The sequence below is a fragment of the Myotis davidii genome, unplaced genomic scaffold, assembly GCF_000327345.1.
Source record: "Myotis davidii unplaced genomic scaffold, ASM32734v1 scaffold6, whole genome shotgun sequence".
Classification (NCBI taxonomy): domain Eukaryota; kingdom Metazoa; phylum Chordata; class Mammalia; order Chiroptera; family Vespertilionidae; genus Myotis; species Myotis davidii.
Window position 1 is genome coordinate 3,769,970 of NW_006383011.1, and position 8,236 is coordinate 3,778,205.

Here is an 8,236-nt window from a genome sequence, read left to right on the forward strand (position 1 = left end):
ATCTTTCTTCTATCATTGACAGTCCCTCTAGGTTGTGGGCTGCTTGCCTGTGTTCCTGAGAAGCATCTACGGTACCAGTCTATAGAGTGTGTTTTCTTTAGTGAATTACCGGTATGTTTACCGGTAATAAACTTGCACTGTTTTATGTATATGTTTGATTACATACAGCCTTGTGACAGTTTTCCTGCATGTCATAAGCATTTGAATATAAATTAAAATGTTAAAATCAAATCTGATATTGTTTTACCTTTTATTTGGTGTGTGGAAGGTGTGTGGAAGAGGGGGTAGTCTTATACGGCGAGTATATAACAAACTCTGTATTTTGAGTGGAAATGTTAGGGGGTCGTCTTATACGCCCAGTCGTCTTATACGCCGGCAAATACGGTAACAAAAACCCCCAGCAGTTAGGAGTGAAGGAGGGATATAGATCTAAAGGATAGATTGAGCACAGGCATATTTCTGCTCTGACACACCGGTCTTCCACCTTAGGGGCCCTTGTTTGGGGCTTTTGCAGTGTGTGTATGTTTGGCTGGGAAGACTGAAGAGATAGATGGTGGTGATAGAAGTCATTGTGTTTTTCAGGGTACCCTTTCATAAGAATCACAGTATAATTGGTGTATTCATTCTTAGGGCGGCTATAACAAATGGCCACAAACTTGGTGGCTTAAAACAATAGAACTTTATTCTCTCACAGTTCTGGAGGCCAGAAATCTGACATGAAGGACTGTGCTCCCTCCAAGGCTCTCGAGGAGAATTCTCCTTGCCTTTTCCAGCTTCTGGTTGCTCCATATTTTACTTGACTTGTGGCAGCATAACTCCAGTCTTTGCCTCTGTCTTCACATGGCCTTCTCCTCCTCTTCAACTGTGTTTTATTTTCTGCTATCTCTTATAAGGATACTTGTCATTGGACTTAGGGCCCACCCAGCTAATGCAGGATGACTGTATCTTAATATCCTAAACTTAATTACATCTGCAGAGACCCTTTTCCAAATAAGGGCACATTCACAGTCCCAAGAGTTGCTACATGAACATCTTTTAGAGGGCTATCATTCAACCCACAACAATTGGGTAGGCAAAAGAAAGAAAGAAAGAAAGAAGCCAAAATCAAAATATTAGGTAATTGTTTTTTAATTCTCCCCTCTTCCCCAATATCACATTCTTTGCTCTTGTCTAAGATATCTGCTTCAGTTCCCAATCAAATGTTGCCACTGGACTTGAGCTCTGCTCTTGACTCCATGATCTGGTTCCTCCTTTTGGTGCTCACCTTGTCTTAACTCCTAGAGTAACTCTTAGTATTGCCTCTTGCATGAATGACTTCTACTGATGTTGAAGCCTGTCCATGATGCCACCTGCTATGCTCAGCATGGCTTGCTACCACATTGGCCATTCTTATAAGCAGTACATCATACCCATAGTGTTTCAGTTGGCCAAGTCCTTGTTTTATAAGGGCATAACCCAGTGACCTTCCAAGAGTTCTCCAAATATCCTGGGTGAAGCTAGAAACCACTGCCTCCCTAGAGTTGTGCTCATAAAGATTTATAACCCCATTTATTAATATAGAGCTATACTCCCCCGTGGTCACGGAAAGCAGTGTTTGCCAGAGCCTTACTATTCCATGGATCCCTTTTACCCTGGAGTTCTTTTCACTCAAAAGGACTGCTGCTGACTGCTTGGGACTTACCCTAGAAAAAAAAATAGATTTCAAACATAGTTTGAGATAGACCCATCTTGTTTCTTTCTTGTCCAAATTTCACATTCCATTTTTCTTGTTTATCTTTTGCTCTCTTGGTGATGATGCCCCCTTTTATCCTCCCTTCATAATGAAGCGATTATAATTTTCCCTTTGAAAATAAATTTCATCATAGTTTATTCCCTGTTTTCCAGCTCATTTGTTTTTCCATATGACTCAGATCTTAGCTAAGAATTTTATTAGCTCCAAAGTGTGATGCACTGTAATTCTTCTTGAAACTGAAAGGTATGGAAGCAAATCTAGCCTTTGGCCTGAGATTCTTATACTAGAATGAGATAACAAGATACTTTTTGCAGAGTGCTAATGCGAATATCATTACAATGTATTATATTAACTGGGCTTCCAATTATGGGCATTCTACCTAGTTCAGTAGACTGAGCACTAGATTGGTATTGAAGTACTTCTAAATTCTAACTTCAGTTTTACTGCTGGTTGGCTGTGTATAAGTAAACCATTTGTTGTTTCTTTGCCTTTGGCCTTGTAAAATATGAAAGTAGAAAAAGAGTAAGACATGGCCATTTAAGTTCATAATATCTAATTTGAGGAATTCTTGGCTGGAGGGTCAATGCTTGGCTCCAGGACTAGTTTTTATTTCCTAATAAAGTACTCATGGGGCAGCACATCCATAGCATTTCTCCTCCTTGCTCCCAGGCTTCCCCTCATCCCCATCCCAGCCTCTTCCAAACGAGGCTCATAGAACAATAGCAACTGTCCTTAGAACCAAGTATGCGAACAAATAGATTTTGTTATTTTTTGCAAATTTATTCAGATAGCTTTTATGCTTCTTTTCTCAAGTTAGGTTGCCCAAACATATAGATTATTTCAGAGGATAATACTAGTAAAAGTTTTAAAATAGTGATGAGAATACCACAAAATGATCAATTTAAGAACTAAAATTCTTTTACCCATAGAATGGGAAACTTATCTGGGGTAGGGATGAGCTATTTGTAGTCAGCTTCAACTGTGAAAGATTATTTTATAAATAATGACTTTGTGTCTTATCCCCAAAGATTAGAACCAAAATAAGTATTCATGAGGGAATTATGCTAGATTCAGGTAGAGAGGTCTTTTAAAGATACCAGTCACATAGTTAACTTCTCTAAAGAAAAGAAAAAAAGATCTTGATCTGATCTGTTGCAGCTATCCCAGCATCAGAGAAGTGAATGGTCACTTCACAGCTCTTCACAGCTATCAGCTTCCTAGAGTGTAAATACCTCCTGAAGAAATTTGTAGCCCCGTTTAGTGTCTTCCTTCAGCCTCTTTTAATTCTTGCAGCAAGAAAATATTAATGCTGCATAAAAGCTCCTCTGTGCATTTAAGTTTGCTTCCTTTTTCTTCTGGAAAGGGGGGTCAGATGATCACTACATCATGTGACATGCTTTGAACACTATATCCCTGTACCGTTGCCTTTCTTCCTTTCACTGGCCCCCCTAATCCTAATTATTGTTGTTCCCCCTTTGATTTTATGGTGAATGGCAATTCTGACACCCCCTGACCCTGAGAAGTAGAGAATTCTTGACTTTATCTTTGCACTAATCATTTAAATGCAATGGAATGTATGAGCAGAAGTAGGTCATTTTTTTCATTTGCAGATCACCAATTGCAAGATTTCTTTTCATAAGAACCAGTATATCAATTTTCTATTGGAAATACATTTTTTAAAGCATGAAAAAATTTAATCTCAAGCTCTACAGCTGCCAGAGAGATGAATGGCTCATCTGTTTGAAACAGCTGCCAGCAAATAAGAGGGCCAAGTATCATTTCTCTCCTTGGTGAACTATCAGGCTTCTCTTGATGAATCTGGCATGTTACATGTGGCTGAAGTAGCTTCTCATTGTCAGGAACTGGTACAAACAGTTGTTTCTCTACCGATGGCTTATAATCTTGTTACTTAGGACGGAAGGATATTTGAGTTGCTGCAGAATGCTTCATGCCGAGAATTGAATAAATTGCTGTTTTGTATTTATTTTTAGATTATTTTTATTAAGGTGAAATTCACATGACATAAAACGTAGCCATTTTAAAATAAACAATTCAGTAACATTTCATACATTCACAACATTGTTCAACCACCATTCATACTATGTTCCAAAATATTTTTCTTGCCCCATAAAGACATCCTATACCTAACTACCTCCAGGTTCTGGCAACCATCAGTCTGCTCTCTGTCTCTATGAGTTTGTCTGTTCTGGATATTTCGTACAAATGGACTCATACAATATGTGACCTATCTGGCTTCTTTCACTTAACACATGTTCAAGGTTCACCCACTTTGTACCATGTATCAGCATTACATTCCTTTTTTATGATTGAACTAGAGGCCCAGTGCACGAAATTCATGCACTCGAGGGGGAGGGGTATCCCTCAGCCCAGCCTGTACCCTCTCACAGTCGGACATCCTTAGTGCTGCCGCAGAGGTGGGAGAGGCTCCCATCACCACCGCTGCGCTTGCCAGTCGTGAGCCCAGTTTCTGGCACACTGACCACCAGGGGGCAGCTCCTACATTGAGCATCTTTCCCCTGGTGGTCAGTGCGCGTCATAGTGACCAGTCCTTCCTCCATTTAGTTGATTTACATATTAGCCTTTTATTATATAGGATAATGTTCCATTATATGTTGATACCACAATTTATCCATTCATTCATCGATGAGTTGTTTTCACCTTTTGGCTATTGTGAATACTGCTGCTATGGACATTTATGTACACGTATTTGAGTACCTCTTTGCAATTCCTTTGTTTTTATACCTAGGGGTGAAACCACTGGGTCATACAATAATTCTATGTTTAACCTTTTGAGGAACGTTCCAACTGTTTTCCTACATTTACTTCTGAAAGGGAAAACCATAGCATTAATGAAATGAATTTGTCTTAGCAGGAGGAGCACAGCCCTCTAAATCTCTGAGAGGAATTCTGGAAAATCAAAGGGCACATAGCTGACTTACCTCTGCTCCTGGACAGACAGAACCAAAATACACCCTGAACAACGAAAGTAAGCACGGTCTCCATGAAGTACCAGGGGAAGAAATCTCAAATCATCCCCAAACTCCAGGTATGTTTTTGCAGTGGTTTCTTTGAGATGCTTCAATCAGTGCAGAATTATTGCCCTTTGGCCATGTTGCTACTATAATTAGCTGCAACCCAATTAAGAGAATTGTTAAAGGAAGAAGCCAATTCTGATGACGTTTATTCTGAGAAAAACCTGAAAAACAGTGTAAGGTTGCCAGAAGTCAGGTTTGTTCTCTTTCTTTCTGTCAGCATAAGGATGCACACTTTGACTAATTTTATGCAAGTTAATTGGTTAATTAATGTTTGACTAATTGTAACAATTTAATTATCAGTGAATTATTACATAGGAAGTTATTTGCCTAAAAATGTTACTCTGTTGTTGATAAATTGGAAGAAGACTAATCTAATTTGCCTGTTGTAGAAATAGACTTATCTTTTTAAAAAATCCATGCCTATGTTCAGTTTTCTGAATGTCCCCATAGACATTTCCTTTTGTGATATTGATCTCAAAGATACAGTGGGGGCACTGGATGATATACACCCCACACCCATTCTGTAGTGCTCATTAAAGGTAACATTACACTGTCTGACCTCATGATGTAGCAACCAGTTTACCATCCCTGTAACCCTATGCTTGATCAAGCGCTGCTGGTCGTGGTATGCAATGGAATGACAACCATAACAGAGTTAAGTTGGAAGGAATTACAAACAAAAACCCCTACTCTTTCTTGGAGGTTTCATTGAAGACCATCTAGTTGAGGTAATGTGCCCAAATACTGCACCCAGAAAATGAGCTCATCCATCATGGATTTTGCCATGTTCTAATTCAGAATTACCCCTGAGAATTACATAGCTATTACAGCCTGAGTGGCATGGCTGCCAGAGAATAAATCCTCAGAGAATCCTGGGTAGTCCGAGTCAGAGGAACCGCTCCTTGGCTGCTAATCCACTGTGCTAGAATAGTTCAGCCCTGATCCCTGACATTATGCTGCCTGAGTCACATGCTGTTGGAGATTGCTTCAAGTTTAAGTCGAAAGGTCAAAAGAGGACAGAGAGGTATGGCAGTTGGGGCTCCTCAGATGCACTCTTTGGTCAGATAGCATAGGAACAGATTAGGGAGAACAGATGGTGTGGAATCTCCTTCCTCATGTGGAAAAAGACTTCTCCTTGAGGCAGGCTCCCAAATTCCTGAGAAGGGAGTAATGATTATGTCTGTGGAGAAATAAAATGTCCCTGGAGTGGAATGTTTGAACCCAGTCATACATAAAGGGTGGTAGCAACCAGGAGAGAGCCTGACACTTTAGTCTTCAACCATATTCAGGAGGATTTGATTCATAGAAGAATTTACTTAAAACCTTAAGTCCCAGTCTCTCCCAGGTTATCATCTTGATTTACTAAGCTAATTAGACCCCTAAAGTTTGATGAACATATTCTAAGAACAGAAGAAATTTGTATGAGAGTCAATAGCCTCTCAGAAATTTATCTTCTTGAGCTGTTAAAAAAAGAACACCTCTTAATATATTAAGCTACTCTTGATATTTTTTAAAATCTTGAGAAATGTATCTTATCCAAGTTAATAACTCACAGCGATATTTTTAGATGATGCTTGCGTGCACTGCTTGCATAAACTTAGCCCAGCCTCCACCTCATATTAGAGCTAGTCAGATGATGTCGTTTCAGCTGGCACACACAGCCCTTCCTTTTTGTCGGAGTGGAGGGCAAGTTCTTGGTAAACGTGCAAGGCTCATATGACTAATGAAAGTTGCTTTGGCCCTTAATGAGATTCCGTTTCATTAAACCAGAATAGGAATCAGGGCATCACATCGACCTTGTGAAAGTTCCAAGAATTATTCTTGTCTTCAGTTCAAGGAAAATGAATTGCAGGACCTCAACAAAACCAGAAATCCATAAATGTTTTCATACCCACTAATCCTGTATTCTAATCCCAGCAGAAGTACCAAGGGAGTTTTGTAGAAGGGAAGTCTGGTTTCTCCAGTATCGGTCTCTAAAGGTCAGGACGTGTTTCAGCTTCTATCAGTAAACTTACTATCAATCCACAGACACAGTGTTTACTTCACCCTTTAAAAGCTATTTCTGTAACACATCTATTTCCAGCTTCTCAGTCTATGACTATAATGGAAAGTATCCATCCTTCCAGGTTATACCAAAATTAGGACAGCATTCTCTCCTACCAGCCTCCTTGCTGGAGCCACTCTCAAAGGGCTCTCAACTATATCTGAAACTTTACTTGTGCTATTTTATAGATAAAGCTCTAAAAGAGAGCACCCATGCATCCCCCTCTGGCCTTCTCCTCCCCCCCCCACACACACACTTAATCCTCAATCAAGGATATTTTTTCCATTGACTTTAGATAGATTAGAAGGAAGAGAGGGAGGGGAGGAGGAAGAGAAAGACATAGAAACATCAATGTGGGCGGGGATCGGGGATAGAACCTGCAACCCAGGTACGTACCTGTGACTGGGAATTGAACCCCAGACATTTGGTGTACAGGCAAATGCTCTAACCACTTAGAAATACTATCCAGGGCCATCCCTGGGCTTCTTAACTTCCTGCTTTAACCTTCAGAAAAGTTCTGCTATCATGAGCTCAGTTCTCCCCATTGATGTCCACTGTTGTCCCACTTCAGCTTCAGGAAAGAAACGTTTTCCCTTGGTCCAAAGACAACATCTTAATCATGCTTCCTACTTCTTGGTTGGGGCTAGAATGCAGATAAAATGTCTTTCCAGGCTAGGGTTCCTTACCCCAGGGCCTCAAATGCTGGTTGTTTCCCTCTCTGAGCTTCTGTTGTCTCTGCTGCCATTCCTGACAAAACCAAACAGAGGCTTGATGTTGCTGCTACCCTGGGCAGAGTTCACCACCAGTCTGAGCCTGCTCAAAGCCTCTCGATACCTCAAAGTCCAGGGCCAAATGGGTCCCTGATCCTGAGAGAGATAGAAGCTTCTCCTTTTATAATTTATCGTTTCCATTTATTTTCTACATGGGGATTATTCACTTTCTAGGATGACTGATGGTGGGAATATCCATTCTCTAAAGAAAAAGCCTATATTCATTTAATCATTAATTAAGCCTGGGGATGAGGATGAGGATGGAGGAGAGAAAAGGCAGATAAATCTTTCATATGGTTTTCAAATGAGTAGCTATTCATTTTTTATCTTATCTAATAACTAGAGGCCCAGTGCACAAAAATTTTTGCACTCGGGGGGGCGGGGGGTCCCTCAGCCCTGCCTGTGCCCTCTCGCAGACTGGGACCCCTCGGGGGATGACCACCTGCTGGCTTAGGCCCAATCCCCGGGGGATTGGACCTAAGCTGGCAATCAGACATCCCTCTGGCAGCCCGGCAGCACTCGGGGGATGTCCACTTGCCAGCAGGGAGCAGACCTAAGCTGCAGTCGGACATCCTTAGCACTGCTGAGGAGGCAGGAGAGGCTCCCACCACCACCATCACTGTGCTGGAAGCCA

The 8,236-nt window shown here is 41.0% G+C and overlaps 1 long non-coding RNA gene across 1 annotated transcript in view; it reads left to right on the forward strand.

The window, feature by feature from the left end:
- Positions 1-8,236, forward strand: part of LOC102757974 — a 26,845-nt gene that overhangs the window by 15,217 nt on the left and 3,392 nt on the right. Inside the window, exon 2 of the long non-coding RNA XR_436455.2 lies at positions 4,626-4,799. This is a non-coding gene — a long non-coding RNA (uncharacterized LOC102757974). The remainder of the gene's footprint in view (positions 1-4,625; positions 4,800-8,236) is intronic.